The sequence below is a fragment of the Macaca thibetana genome, chromosome 2, assembly GCF_024542745.1.
Source record: "Macaca thibetana thibetana isolate TM-01 chromosome 2, ASM2454274v1, whole genome shotgun sequence".
NCBI lineage: Eukaryota > Metazoa > Chordata > Mammalia > Primates > Cercopithecidae > Macaca > Macaca thibetana.
This window is the reverse complement of record NC_065579.1, coordinates 128,550,396-128,567,506: the sequence shown is the minus strand read 5'-3', so window position 1 is coordinate 128,567,506 and position 17,111 is coordinate 128,550,396.

The following is a 17,111-nucleotide window of genomic DNA, read 5'->3' as shown; positions in this document are numbered from 1 at the left end:
GCTTTTTTCTACCTCACATAGATTAATATACATTCCTTATCTTTTATTCTCATCACTGCATTGTCCCCACTACAGTGTATCTTCCATAGCATTGTTAAGAACAGTATTTTAAGAAGAAATCTAGTGTTGCTTATGTAACACATAGGCGATGATGGGATAGCTCAGGCTCTGGTCATGGTGTGTGATGATATTGTCAGTCTCTGTTTGTCCTGATGCATGAAGCTGCTGGAAACCCATCTCACTCAGTTTACATCTCCTTCATTTTGACTCTACGTCATCTACAATATAACCCTTTTCCTGTCCATTGTCCCAAACTCTCTCATCTTCCACCACTCTCTTTACACTCACTGTATCCCATCTGCACTGGCTTTCTTTCCAGTCCTTCAGCAGACCAACAGCTAACAGTTTCTGCTGTAGTTCTTCATATTCCCTCTGATATTGTCATGACTCACTTCTTCTTTATCATCCAATCTTTGCCAAAGACATTGAAAAGGCCTCACCCTATCTAAAAGGCCTTCTTGGATGACCTTCTATTAGGTAGCTCTTAGTCCCTCTCAGCTCCTTACACTGCCCTCACTTCTTTATTCTTAGCTGTTATCAACACCTGTTATATTATATCTATTGTCTGTTTTCTCCTCCTTTTCATCAGGATGGAAGTTCTATGAAAGGGTGGAGTGTATTGTGTTCAGTACGCTGCTATTTTCCCAGCACCTGTAAAAGGTTTCATGGCGTTGTAGTTGTTCAATACGTTATCTGATGAATTGATCACTTTGTCATTGTTGAATACATATTACCAGATAAATGAATCAATGAGTTGATTGGGCACTGATGGTAAAGATGGGCTTAGATATACTCATAATGGTGTGGATTACATGTTGGTGAGAAGATAAGAGAAACAAATGAGCTACATTCTTATATTTTAACTAGATATTTGATATTGTTTGACATTGATGAATCTAGCAACATCAGTATAAATGTACTACTTCGTACTTGGAAGCAGTCATTAAAAGCTAAGATTAAAACGATCAAAAGTAACTGATCCTGTGTCCTTGGGGATAGAATGAGGAACGGAGTAGAACTGGACATAGTTGCTTCATATTTGGTACTTCCATGTAAATTGTTCTGACATTTTTTTAGTTTAAGTCTCCGAAGTTTCAAATAGGCACCTTTTCTCTTCTTATCACCATGATCCACTTGCAAAAATAATACATAAGAAACATGAATAGGCTGGGCACCGTGGCTCAGCCTATAATCCCAGCACTTTGGGAGGCCAAGGCGGGCAGATCACAAGGTCAAAGATTCGAGACCAGCCTGGCCAGTATGGTGAAACTCCATCTCTACTGAAAATACAAAAATTAGCCAGGCGTGGTTGCACATGCCTGTAGTCTCAACTACTCGGGAGGCTGAGGCAGAAGAATTGCTTGAATCTGGCAGGTGGAGGTTGCTGTGAGCAGAGATCATGCCGCTGCACTCCAGCCTGGGCTACCGAGCGAGACTCCATCTCAAAAAAAAAAAAAAAAAAGAAGAAGAAGAAGCATGAAGATGGCAAATACTTTAGCAAAAAATCTCTACATGACAAAGGAAGTCTATAAAATCTTTTAAAGAAAAAGAGAACAATTGATGTAACTGAGTATCTGTGACATTAACTATCACAAACTGCGCTAGGAGAGGAAATAAATAAAAACAGAAATTCGGGCTAAATTGGTGAAGTAATTTTGCATTATTCATGGCAAGACTTTGGCATTGAAGTTGAGTGCCCAGCATAAATCCATCTAATTTAGTTTTTTAATCCTTCCCTTTGTAAGCCTCCATAATAAAGTCTGTAAAGCAAATTATGAAGAAAACTTGTAAATAATCCTAGTTATTTAAGTAGCCTAATGATTTCAGATGATCCCAAGACATAACCTTGTTAATGTATGTTTAAAAATCCGGAAACGTGTAGCTGTGATAAAAAAACCAGTTATATAGAAATGTAAACTGAGGTTAATGAAATCAAAAACTTGAAGACAGGGTCTCGTCTTAGTACCAATGATGCTGAAGATAATAAAGCAATTTAGTAGATGGGGCATGACAATCTGTTTCACGAAATTGTTTTGAATGGATCTCTGGATTTGACAACTTGTTAAAAATAGGCTGGGGAACAATAGAGCTAATATTTGGTCTTGAGGCTCCTCATTCAAGGAAGTTAAGGTCAATAAGTAAAAGCATGACACCACATAGAAATGTCACTCAGTGAAAACTAGATCTGAAATAGCCATTTATTTTGACATATATTGTAGACTAAAGAGTAACACTTGCTTGTTCAGTGTGCAACACATTATTGAATGATGTCAAACAGTATATCAGAGTTGAATGCCAGCCAACCTTTTGACAGACTTTTGATTATCAGGAGAGGAATTGAAGTGTATTTATGGTATGTAGCAGATCTTGTTTAAAAAGAGCCAAGCTGACCTTAAATTAAAATAATATCATGCAGTGGGCAGTAGAAAAAGCAGCACAGAATAATCACTATGACATATTGAGAATTAGCTCATACTAACAACATTTTGGATGAAGATATAATTTGTTGCATATGCAAACTATGTTTTCTTACCCTCTCTATCTCTCCAAATGAAAGATATGTTGAAGATTTCTTCATGAGGGCATTGGAGCATGGAGACAGAGGAAACCAAAATAGAAAGGCAGTTTCATATAGTTGATAATAGCTTAATGTATGGACATGATTTTTGAGTTAACATATTAGTCATCCCATTTACAATTAGTTGTGTGTGAATTTCAATTTGTGCTTATCTGGAATGTTGTTTTCTCTATGAAGTAAGCTGATTGACCTATTTATCAACTAAGTGTAGAAAAGCTATTGTGTTTTATGACCTCTGCAGTTATGTCCATCCATGTTAATGAACCATGAAGGAGGGTTTAAAAACCCATTAAAATAGCAGTGCACTGCATACCTGAATGACAAGGCCTATTCTGTAATAAATGACCAAGGTCTCAAATATTGAAAATCCCTTTGTAGTACACAGGCCAAAATAGCTTAAAAGTATGTTTTAGCTGTTGTAAACAACCAAGTTAATATTTGAAGCTCATTATTTTATGAATTACTTTTACCAAATATTTAGAACTGTGTGTTTTTAGAGCTATAGATGACATCTGATTCAACTTGATGCATTTTACATAATTAAAAATCAATGAGTGTGAGTGACTTCCTAAAAGTGGGTCATACTCCCCTCCCCACTCATCTCCTGGAGTGTAGCGAAAGTTACATCACATCATGCTGCCTCTGTTTTCCTTGCCTGTCTTTTCTTGGGTGTCAAATGAAGCTGAGATTCCCGATCTTCCCAGTAAGTTCCTTTGCACTCTTGGGCCCCACATCTGAGCTTTCCTTCTCCCAACAGATAATCTACTATGGCTTGAGGATCTTCAATAAAACATGTAGGGGTAGAGAGCATAGTGACGCACGAATATTTGTACTGAGTTCCCAGCCAGAGTATTCTCTATCTCAAATGATATATTTAGCAGGATATAAATAACCCATGGTTCTCCTGTTTGCATAGGTAAACTCATTTGGTATCTTCATTGCTTCTCTCAACCTAAAAGACAAATTTATTTTTGATAACATCTTATATTCCATTAGTACAAAAGAGGAATGTGTTCACATTAAACAATTCAGAAAAGCATACAAATGCAAAAAAAAGAAAATAATTTTGTTTGGAGTAATTGTACAGACCCTGACCTCCCAGTCCCAATCACTGGAGCTGGCACTAACTTTGTGACCTAGTCCCCGTGGTAACCATTTATTGAACCAGGATTAATACTTGACTCAAGGTAGACCAATAATACACTTGTCATTTTTGAAATCAGAACTGCTAGTCAGTCCTCCTGATTGTTGGAAGTGAGAACATGTAAACCTGGGTATAGAGGGGTATTCAACATCTTCAGTGTGTACCCAGAAACAAAGAATGTCAGTCAAGGGAGGATAATAAAGCAGGTCTTCGGAGAAGCAGAGGAGTTGACTAGGATGCATTGTGGAAAAAGGAAGAGTCCAATAATGTAACTACTTTGTTTTCCAAAGGCTTTCCATTGTCTAATTCCCACCCCTCATGAGGCCCAATTGTACTTGCACTCTCAACTTCATTTTGATACTCCTAGATTCTTGTAATAAACTCATCTTTTATGCTTAGGCTGACTTCCTATTTCTTCTAGTTACAATAGCCTTTGCAAAGAAATTCCCAAATGCCTTTATTTAGTGATAACCAAAAATCTGTGTCTATACATTAAAACAGGATTATATGGTCATATTATACATAATTTTTAGTGTTCTGCTTTGTTTTATATATTGTAAACATTTTCCATATTATTAAATATTCCTCTATGAAAATATTTTTAATAGCTTCAAAGTATTCCACTATGTAATTAAGCAAAACTTGATTTATTTAATTCTACTTTGGATATTTATTTGCTTTTTGACTTTTTACTATTCTAAATTACATTGAGGTAGGCATCCTTAGACTGAGTTGATCACATTCAACCGTTTAGGAAACATTTCTAGAATTAACTTGGCTGCCTCAAATAGTATGAGAACTAAATCTTTTCTAACATGTTGCCAAATTCGAGCTTTTAATTCGACAATTAAAAAATCTCATTATCAAAAAAACTCATTATTAAAAATACAAATATAACCAAAAGATATCTATACTTAGAATAAAGGCTGGCAGTAGAAAATGTTTGATGGCTTAATTCAGATAGGCTCAGAGTTGACTCCAAGCTCAGCAAGTTATCTCTATACCTTGGTCCCTTGGCTTGAAAGTAAGGTTAATGATGCATACCTGAAAAATCCACTAGGGAGAATAAATAAGAAAATGATGCAATATGCCTAGTGTAGAGACTAGCTTACTATCAAAGTTCAATTTTAGAAGATGGTACTTTTAGATATTTTATTGATAGAAATTTTATGTAGGAAGAGATCTAAATCTTCAGTCGTGATTCCTATGCTTTATAACTCAACTGCTTACTTAAATTATAGTTTAGTTGTATCATTCCTACATTTAATTAAATCTAATGATTTTGTGAGGGAAGAGCTAAGTGACTTGATAGAGACTCTCTCTCCAGAGATTTCTGAAGACTTTAATGGAAGTAGAGGCCTTCGGCTAACTGGTTAGGGTTTGGTCTTAACTGAAGGCCTTATGTGCTTTTAATATGTGAGCCACGTCAAGCATCATTTACTGAGCATTCATTCTATTAAAGCGATTTCAGTTATGAGTCCTATGCACAAGTGTCTGGCTTGGTTTTTCTAGGTTAGTCACTTTATTACATAATGGTTTTGTTGTTCATATGTGTATATTTTTCCCAAAAAATCTTTGCTAGCTTTCAGTGATTTATTTTCAGTAGTAAAAACATATTATAATAACTCCATAATACACAACCCCTAAGGTTTACATCTGGGGTAGCAGGAATAAAAGAGTTTCTTAGAAGTCTCAGAAAGATGTTATTTATTGGGTTACATGGGTATCCCTTGACAGTTGCCAAGGCTAGGATGTGATCATCAGATTGGTTTAAGCCAAAGTCATACGATCCACTCTTGAGCTGAATGAAGAAGGAGTTGGCTCCCGAGAGAAAAATCTAGGTACCTTTATGAGAATAAAATTGAATTAATGCTGACAGAGAAAATGAGCAGATGTCCACTGCATTCTAGTGCATGGTTCCATTGGTAGTTCCTGTCAGATGCCTGAGAACTTTTCCACACACCTGTTAGTCTCTCCCCACCCATAGAATAAATCAAGTCCTATCTATCCTATCTCCTACATTTTTCTGTAATCTCTTCTCTACAATCTATCAATATGATTATCATTTTGTCTTGTTTTGACTATTGAAAGTCTCCTACCTGATCTCCCTTTAACAACTCTGAATTCCACCTTCCCAATTTTTCACACTACAGACAGAATTATGTCTTTATTTTATTTATTTTATTTTTATTTTTTTGAGACAGGGTCTAACTCTATCCCCCAGGCTGAAGTACAATGGCATGATCATGGCTTATTGCAGCCTTGACTTTGTGAACTCAAGCGATCCTCCCACCTCAGCCTCTCTGTACTCAAGAACCTGGGAAGACAGGCACAGGTCACCACACCTGGCTAATTAAAAAAAAAAAATTATGTAGAGATGGGGGTCCCCTGTGTTTCCAGGCTGGTTTCAAACTCCTGGGCTCAAGGATCCTCTTGCCTCAGGCTCCCAAAGTGTTGAAATTACAGGTGTGAGCCACCATGTCCAACCCAAATCACGTTTATAATAAGCATATATGAGTTGGCAATTTCCCCACTTAGCTTAAAACCCTTCCAATTCTTCCTTTTACTCTTAAAACATTATTCCAAATTATGGCCTAAAAAAGTCTTGTATGGTCTGATCTCTCCCTCCAGACAGTTTTGCACTTACTACTTCTGTTGTATTCAATCTGGTTTTCCTGTTCTTATGACATATCTCACAGTCTTAGCACCGTGGTAAGAAAGTCACTTATATTCTTACTTGTGTCATTTTGTTGAATCTTGAGAATACTGAATGCTATTATTATTCCCATTTTCAGATTAGGAAAGTGAGGCAGACCAAGAAAGTTAATAAATAGGTGGTGAGGCCAAGATTTGAACACAAGGAATCGACCCCTGAGCCTACATTCTTAACCATTCTACCACACTGCATCTAACTTACCAGGTAATAACTATTGTGTAGTAGTCATAAAAGTTATAATATACTCAGCAATATCTGTTTTGGTCTCTGTTTAATTATCAGTTCCTAGCATAATTCTGGGAGTGTGGTAGCTACTCAATGCATATTTGTTAAATCACAAATTGTTATTTGGAACTGTTGTCTTAGGGGCCCACAGTGAAAACTTGAGAATTCTTAGCCAGCTGCCTCTGGCAATCCTGGTGTGAAATCACTCTCTGATTCTTCCTTGCTTTAAGCAGTTCAGTCCTTTGGGTGGAAAACAGGCTGATGGCTACCTTAAAATGGGGCTTTCCAAACATTTCATCATGGAAGATGCTTTTTTATCATTTTGTGATTATTTACTATATTCATATGGTAGCCCCTTATCTTCCAAGTTTTTTTTTTTTATGTGTATTATAAAGTGCAAGTAAAGCCTAATTGTTTTTCAAAGTTGCATTAACCAGTGAAAAGTGCCCCAGGACTGTTGATTGGAATGAAATAAAAAGGATCTCCATGCAGAATCAAGTCATTTCATCTTAAAAAAAAAAAAAAAAAAAAAAAAAAAAGAAAAAGAAAAAGAAATCCAATGATGAAAATAATCAAAATTTTTAATTTCTACATCAAAACTTATTCTGTGTCAGGTACTATACTAAGCATTTCACATGCATTATTGCATTTAATTATTGTAGCAATGATAACACACATATTATTATCTCTATTTTGAAGAAGGGGCAATTAAGGGTTAAAGAGGCCGAATGACTTAAAAGTCACTGTGAAGAAGAGAAGAGGAGATTTAAACCTGGGCAGAACTGCACTCTTAAGGACATAATATAACTTCTCCCAGTATTCAACATCTTGTTTTTCTTAAATGTCACTATTGTCATTTATTACACAGTTTCTATTAAACCCTTAAAAAACCAAAGGGAGTGCAGTACTTCCCAATGTTATTGGGGCCTCAGGATGGAAACCACTAGTCTAATGTCCTTTATGTAGTATACGCCAGTGATTTTAGGCTGTTATGTATCTATTATCTTTTATTTCTGAGAACATCAGCCTGATTTTCCCTTTTTGAAATACCCTGTCTCCATAGCATGCTGTGTTAATGAGATCAATCAAACTGCTATATCGTACTCTGGGCCAGAAGTGGGACTGGGCCCAATGAAAGTCAATTAGATTATTTCTCCTTGGGATTTAAATATTTAGATTAGTTGTAGAGGACAAAATAAAGGGTTCAAACTGATTTATTACAATGGTGACCCTGTAAATAATGCCATTAGTTATTGCTATCTCGAAACCCAGAATTACCCTGATTCATATCCTTTTAGAGAAAAAGTCATTCTTTTCATTCTGTGAATTATCCTATTTCCTTCAAATTGACTTTGGTGTGTGAGTGTGTGTGTATGTAAGAGAGAGTGAGAGAGAGAGAGAGCATGCATGTCCAGATAGAGTATCTTTCTGTGGTTGTAGCCAAGAAAGTCACAGAATTTGCTTTTTCTTGAGCTATTCTCTTTTTTTCTCAATTCTTCCTTTATGACCAGCAACCTTTGTTTTTACTCTTCTCCCAAATTTAAGTCAGAAAGCAAAGGCAACAGAGAGATCTAATAAAATATGGAAGAACTAATCAAAATTACTTGAATGTACTACATGTTTTCTTATTTCCAGATTTCAGATCTATTGGTCAAAAATACAAGGTTTACCTAGCTTATCTCCATGGTCTAGTGTATAGTTTTAGACTTTTTAATTTTGGAGGATCTGAAGCCTTATTTTTGGTCACTGCCAGGATACTATTCAGACTGAAAATCTAGTGTGACATATTTTAAAACCTGATATAAAGTTGTTCATTCAAATTCCATTTCAAGACATAACTAAGTTGACACAAGCCAAATGTTCTCAGCTATCAAAAGACAAGTTCTATCTTATGAAATTATATTTCAAGCACCAACTTAAAAGTGTATTCATCAGAAAATCAGCAAAACACTAGCTAGTGTGAAAAATAGCCATGGTTTGGAACCAGTTTTGCTCTATGAAATTTTAGGTTATACAGCCTTCTCAGCATGTGGCCATTTCTCCTGAGAATCAATTATCAGACACCACTTCAGCTAATTTTGCAATAATAATTAAACAAGCATTTTACCCCTAAAAGACAAATTTTACATTTTTTTGCTCATGATTTCCCTGAAATACCTCTTTCCCTGGGTAGAGTTGTTTGACTTTAAAAACCAGTAGCATCAGTATAATCCTTAGAATCTAATAAAGATTCCATCAGTGTAAAATCATTATCCTTAGGCAGAAAGAGAACCAATTCAATTATAATGTTGGTTGAAAAATTGAAAGCCTTTTTAACTTGAGGGTGGAAAAGTTGTAGTACATATTAAAATGGTTAGTACAAAATTCGTGCATCTCGGCTAACAAATGCTAATATGTTCTTTTGTTACCCTCTAATTTATATGATTCATGTAAGCCTCCAGCCAGTGAAACTTGTTCTAAATTTCATGTGCATTAAAAAATAGCAAAGCAATGAATTGTGAAGTTATTAACATTCATGTCTACTTGCATTATTAAGCCATACACATCAAATCTGGTAGTACAAGGAAAGAAATGTCATAATGAAGTACAACAACGTTTAATCAAGAGAATTTCTAAAGGTCATCAAAGCACCATATGATACCCGTCCATGCATAACTGCAATCCGAAATAAATATCCAATGTGACACAATAAGAAAAAGTCCAATAACTGTTCCATGTACTGTTTCTGTTAAGGAAAGGATTTACCATTCTAATGTTGGAGGTAAAACTGATTCTGGTCCCAAATCATATATGCTGCTTCCTAAACTAATTACAGATTAACAAGGAGATAAGAGAGTACTAGCACAAAGGACATTTGTCTACTTATTTACCTTCTACAAGTGAGTAGATGACTGATGATCCCAATACAAGCTTTAAAAGAGCTATTCAACTTTCATTGTCTCTGGGAGCCACAGGCTGCACAATTTAAGTGACAAATAATTTACTAATATTTTCTTACTTGTAATGGTGTTTTAGGTGCTTCAGGACAAGTATTCCCATCTTAACACTTAAAAGCTGCAAATATTTGACCCCTCTAAATATTTTATATTAACATTCTAAGGACTAATATGCTTTCTCACTTTGTTATGAGGCTTTAGTGAGGAAGAATAACAGAATAAATGGCCATATAACTGCCTCACATTAGATATAGTCATATGTCTATTTTTAATACTTGCAGATTTTGCAATTGCTATAAAGATGATTATAGTTTGTGCAGTTGGAAAGACCAACAAGGGAACTAAACCAAATTTAAGATGGTTAATGTTGATTTGTGCCTGGAACCACTGTTTATTGCAACTATTGCTTTTTACTGCTGCCCTTCACACTTGAATTTGACCCTGCAGTCATAGCCAAAGAAGGCCTTCTTCATTCTTTTATAGACTCATGCCAGGCTAGGCCATCTTTTACCATTTCCCAGGAGACTCTGGGGACACAACCTAATTAGTAAATAGGCTCCAGGTTTTCCTTAAAGACTTTCTTTTGCTGCTTCTGTTTCCCAGAACTCTCTTTCCTCCCTGCCCAGCTCCTCCTGCTCCCATCCCAAAGCATTTGCTCTGTTTTACCAGCAAGACTGGTTCACATGTCCTCTCTATCTATTGCCCAGATGCCAACTAAAGAGGAGAGATTCTTGGATCATATTACTTAAAGATTCTAAAAATTCTAGTTGAATAAGCTCATGATTGGAGGGCTAAATATGTAAAATTCGATGTACAAAAAAAGTTTTTATTAGATTAAAAAAAATTTAGTTCTATTTCCTCCATTCAATATATGTTTGTTGAATAGCTGCTTTGTTCTGTGGTGAATACATTATATTATTTGACTTTTGAAATTTTTTTTTTTTTTTTTTTTTTTTTTTTTGAGACAGAGTCTCGCTCTGTCGCCCAGGCTGGAGTGCAGTGACACAATCTCGGCTCACTGCAAGCTCCACCTCCTGGGTTCACACCATTCTCCTGCCTCAGCCTCCTGAGTAGCTGGGACTACAGGCGCCTGCCACCACACCCAGCTAATTTTTTGTATTTTTAGTAGAGATGGGGTTACACCATGTTAGCCAGGATGGTCTCCTGACCTCGTGATCCACCTGCCTCGGCCTCCCGAAGTGCTGGGATTACAAGCGCTAGCCACCACGCCCAGCCAACTTTTTAAAATTTTATTGAAGTATTTTTTATATATATATACACACACACATGCACAGTATACATGTCATAATTGAAGAACATGTTTTCTCAAAGTAAATATGTCCATATAACCATCACCTATAGGTTTAATAAAAATAACATTATCAGTCTCCCTAAAAGTACCCCCAAGCTATCTCCCAGTCACACTATTGACCAAGGATAACCACTCTTCTGACTTTTAACAACATAGCTTGGTTTGCCCATTTTTCTACTTTATATACAGGGATTCATATGGTATATATACTCTTGTGTTGATATATGTTGCTGAACATTGGGCGATTCATCCATATTGAGTGTAGTTGTCAACCATTCACTCTCCTTTCTGTAAAGTTTTGCATTATGTGATCGTTCCACAGGTTATCTATACTTTCTGGTATGGAAAGGCATTTTGTTATTTTCTAGTAGGAGGGTATTACAAGTGATGCTGCTGTGGATCACTGAGTATATGTCTTTTATTAAATGTATCAACACGTAAGTTTAAGGAGTATAATCCCAAAAGTGGAACTGCTGGGCTGTGGGCTACGTAGCAGATACAAAGGCAGGGGTAATTTTAACAGACCTGTCCTGGGTTAAATCTCCTTAAATGGCAATGTGATGTTAGAACTCAGGTAAAATAGCCATTCAGGAAAATACTAAATGTCAGTTAAATTATTATTTAAATTGTCTGGAAGCAGTATGAAATTGTAGCAAAAACTAGGTCTAGGATTAGACAGACTGGGTCCAAATCCCATCTTTGTCAGTTTAGGAAAGTTATTGAACTTTCTGCCATTTTCTTTATTTAAAAAATGAATACAATAGGTTTCACCCCATAAGCAAGTTATGAGAATTAAATGAGATAATACATCTAAAGTCCTTAGAACAATGTCCAAGTAATTGCTCAACTGTTGGCCATTATGATTGTTTTATTTATATGAATTCCAAAAGATAATTTCCCAGGCTGTAGACTCAACCAAAAGGATGCAATTATAATATTAGAGCTCATAATTATGGTATGAGATTATCTAACAACCAGATTCCCTGATAAATATTAGAATTATAGATGAGTCAATCAAATTTCATGAGTGAGTAGAATACCTGTCTTTTGTTTTCCAGAACAAATCTCTTAAATATGACCTACATATGTAAGCTCATATGTGCAGCTCAAAAATCTCCTGGGTGAAGCCCTTTCTAAACCCCATCCTCTCATCCCAATGTTCCCCTCACCTCTCTATATAACCCCTAACTTGTATTTAGTCTATGCTATTCTTAGCTCATTCTACTGCAGTTATCTGTACTTATATAAGCTCCCTGTTTTAAGCTGAGGGCATCTAGAGTACAGGATCAGTATGTTCAACATAGGATAGATATTTAACGAGTTTTAGCAGACTTAAAAAGATAACAGAATTTACTGATGTTCAGTAGCATTATCTTCCTCTACACTGTGTTGCTGGTGGAATCCTTGACCCTGAAACTTTCAGTGGAGTCATCACCATTAAGAAAGTAAAATCCGCTTTCCAAAAATTTCAAATGTATTTTTAAACAAAATTAATACATTTGGTTATAATTGAAATAATGCTATATATATACCAGATGCATTAAGATTTAAATAGAGTTGTACAGACTAATTGTAAAAATGACCTATCATTGTAAAGTGAAAAATGTATTCTAACATAGAAACAAAAGCCTTAAAATGGAATTCTAGAATGTAATTTATTTATAAACAAGTTTGATTTACTATATGTGATAGAAAAAAAAAATCTTAAATGGAATGCAATATTTGGGGAATAACTTATACCCTTCAGTGTCCTGAAGTTATACTGTGATCGGAAATGTCTCAAAAGAGTGGTAAGTTATTCATTATTCCATAGCTCTTAATTTTTCTAGATTGGACTCTATTGATATATGTGCACTTGTGTACACACACTCCACCCTACAATGAGCATACACAGGTCTCAGTCACTTCGAGCTGACACTATTGAAGACAACTGAGCTAGCAGATTCAGCGTGTTTGTGGTTTATTTGCTCTGTGGCACTGAGTATTGATTAATGACATAATAAATCTTTTTGAGACTTACTTTTCCCTGCCAACACACTATTCTGAAATGAGATCTACAAGCATGAGTAGAGGTGATGAGATGCATGTCAAATAAGATAAGTTGGTCTCAGCTGGCAACTGATGAATAAATGCTTTTGGGGAGTTACCTTGTAGCTTTTCCTCATCTGTACCTGTAAAATTGTTTTTCAAAGCCATCCTCAGATGCTTTCATTAGTTCCTATTGTATTTATTCAGATTTAAAACTTTCCACTATGCTTATATGATCTTAGGAAATAATCTCAAAAGGTTGATACTGTCTAACAGGTAATTCTATTCATTCTGGGACTATTAATTTTAACTCAATGGTATCAAAGGGCATCCTGTTATTAAAAGCGTAGGTGGGGATTTAGGAAGATATGCACTCAAACTGAGGGAAGAAAGAGAGCCTCTCATATTGTTTTATATTGTTTTATACTCAGTACCTGTTTTAAAGAAAAACAAGGAATTGAAACCAAAGACAGGCAGCCCGGCGCCAGGCCCAAAACCAGGCCTGGACCTGCCTGGCCTAAACCTAGTAGTTAAAAATCAACTCCTGACATAAAAACCGATGTTATCCATTGACTCCCGGCATTATATAAAAGAACATTGTGAAACCCCCTGCTCTGTTTCTGTTTCACTCTGACCACCGGAGCATGCAGCCCCTGTCATGTACCCACTGCTCGCTCAAATCAATCACGACCCTTTCACGTGAAATCTTTAGTGTTGTGAGCCCTTAAAAGGGACAGAAATTGTGCACTCAGAGAGCTCGGATTTTAAGGCAGTAGCTTGCCGTTGCTCCCAGGTAAGTAAAGCCCTTCCTTCTACAACTTGGTGTCTGAGAGGTTTTGTCTGCGGCTCGTCCTGCTACAAAATCTTGCTCCTGTCTCTTGCTAGTTGTGTGACTTTGAACTAAATCTCAGTTTCCTTATTTACAACATGGAATTTTGCCACTAGAGAGTAATTAAGAGTTGTTATAATGTATGTAAGGCATTTAGTACAGTGCCTTGTACATGATAAAGATTCAACGCACAGAAGGAAGTATTTTGCTCTTTTCAATAAGGAGAACAATGTCTCCCACCAACATTCATTCCATTTAACCATCATTCATGAACTCCTCTCACATGCCAAGCACTGAGCAAGGTACCAGATATAGGTTGTGGTGAAGTGATAGTAGTGGCTTATCTCCTTTATTACATACTCTAATATTTTATTTCCAAATAGGACACACATTGATTATTACTTAATATATCAAATTATAAAATATTGTATTTATACAAGGGCATGAAATCAGATAACTGGAAGTTAACAAAGTGACATGAAACCAACTCTCAATGGACTTGAAGGCTGGAACAGTGATTCTTAATCAAAAGTGATGTATCAGTAGGATGCAGTGGCTCATGCCTGCAATCCCAGCACTTTATGAGGCCAAGGTAGGAGGATTGCTTAAGAACGGGGGGTCCAAGATCAGCCTGGCAAACGTAACATGACTCTGTCTGTACAAAAAATTAAAAGTTAGCCAGGCATGGTGAAGAGGGCATGAAACGGAAGAATATTTTATTTTCTTTGTTTCTAGTGGTTCCCAGCAATCCTTATTTTTCTTTAGTTTGTATCTGCATCACTCCAACCTCTGCCTCCATTTTCGCATGGCCTTCTTTGTGCATATCTCTATTTGTCCTCTCCTCTTCTTATGAGGACATTAGTCTTTGGATTTTGAGCTCCCACCACTGCCAATAGTCATATAACCTCATCTTAAATAACTACATCTGCAAAGACTCTATTTCCAAATAAGGTGTTTTGGTGGAGGGTTTTGGTGGAGATTGATTTGGGGGGATCTATTCAACCTACTATATCTGCTATTATGTATGCAATTCTGTATAGAAATAGGAATGTTTACATGTACAACGTACACACAGAAAAGAATGGTCTTGCAAAATGGAGTTTTCCAGCACTGTGTCTTTAAACACTAAAATTAGATGCAGCATAGTAAGACACTAAACTAATGACAGCTATAAGACATGAACTAACTTATATTACCATCCCTACCTCATGCATGATAAGCAGCATTGTCTTCATTATTTTTTTTCACTCTGTCTTACATGTAGTTGATTCCATTTTACCAAAGATGTTTGATGCGTATTTTCCCAAGAAAAATAATGATGCATCATTGTACTTATTTTACCTTTTGTGTTTTTCTCTAGGTATCTAAATATTTCTATTAAAAAGAATATTATTATTTTATGAGATTCAAAATGTTCTAAACTTTATTTTGCCAATTTCAAATTTTTTAACCTTGCTATATCTCATTATTCTATTGTCAAGCTTTTTTTTGGAAATTTAAAATTATCATTGTAAAAAAATATTCATTATAAATCATATATTGAGATCTTATACATGATATTTTAGATTAGTATTCATAAAAATTTTTTAGATTAAATTAATTGACTTCTACATCAAGTGATGGTGAAAATGTTTGTTAAATAAGGTGCCTAAAAATGCTATACACCAAGAGCGATAAAAAATTAATCTAATACAAAAATAAAAAGAGCAAACTAGAAATACTTCTGGAATGGCATAGTAAGGCCCTCCAAAAATCTGCTTTTTCATAACAAGAATACTTACAAAAATAGTAAAATTCAACTTTTTCAAAACTCAGAAAATTTATCAAAATCTTACAATAATAATAGAAATTGTTATTCAGGAAAAACAGCTGAATATAATTAAGAATAGCAAATACATTATGGCATTTTACCTTGCTCTGTTTATATCTCCCTACCCCCACCTCTTTGGTAGCCTTGAATATCAGCAGCTTTGGAAACATGGTATATGAAAACTACTGACCTAGCAGGAACAAGAGGAACAAAATGGGTCCAAAGCTCCCCTAAAAATTACATGCCTAGAGAAGTATTACTATTTGACCTATCTGATAGCTCTCTGGAAAAGCTCCATTTTCTTGGCTTGCATTTATTTGATTGAGTCCAAATTTATTCCATAGGAAAAGAATTACCCCTGGGGTGTTTGTTGAAAATAATCAGGAGCAATTGCTTAACCTTGCAGCAGCCTGAAACAGCAATACCAGTAACAGCAAATAAGACATTGCTCAAGAAAACGTAAAAAGAAAAACCGAGACATGAGATGTTATAAGGGTCTTTAGAAAGCTCTGGTATATTTTGGATGATATCAAAGGTTGTGCATATGTGGAGGGCTATGCACATGCCCAGAAAAGTCCTGAGAAGGTCCTAATCTCTCAGCTTTGGCTGACCTTGAAGCTCTGCACAAAAAGGAAGTGAAGGCAAAGGCAGAGTTATAAACTGTTGAGCTTTGAAGGTGTACTCAAGCACACACAGAGTCTCTTGGCAAAGGCCGAGATATGTTCATCCAAGACAGTGAAGAAAATATGTGTCCAATGATTAGCTGACCATCAAACTAATTGAGCTGAGACTTCAGTGGCATATGACAAAAAGTACATACTTTACATAAGTAGCCCAGGAAAGTCATTAAACATAAATCTTCTATAACAACAACAACAACCAAAAACATAACACACACTGAAGGGGATGAATATAATTTCCAGAGTTGTCACATCAAATTATTTAATTTATCCATTGTTTGACAAAGCATATTCCCCATAAACAGGAAATAAAGCAATCAAAAGGAAAGATCCCTGAAGAAGCTCAGACAGTGGACTTACTAGTCAAAGTCTTTTAATGAGCTATTATAAATATGTTCAAAAAAAAATGTTTAAATAATTAAGGGAAAGGAAAGTGCCTAAGAAATAAAAGATGGAAGTTATTTAAAAAAACAAATAAAAAATCTGGGGTGGAAAATTAAAACAACTGAAGAGAAAAATTCACTACAGAGGCTCTACAGTAGACCTGAGTTGACAAAAAAAAAAAAAAAAAAAATCAGTGAACTTGAAAATGGGTCAGTTGGGAATATCCATCAGAGAACAAAAGAAACAAGAATGAAGAAAAACGAACAGAGCCACAGGAACTTGTGGGACACCATCAAGTATCCAATATATGCATAATTAGACTTCTAGAAGTAGAGGGGAGATAAAGCAGCAGAAAGAAAATTTAAAGAAATAATGGGCAAAAACCTTCAAAATTTGATAAAAAACATGA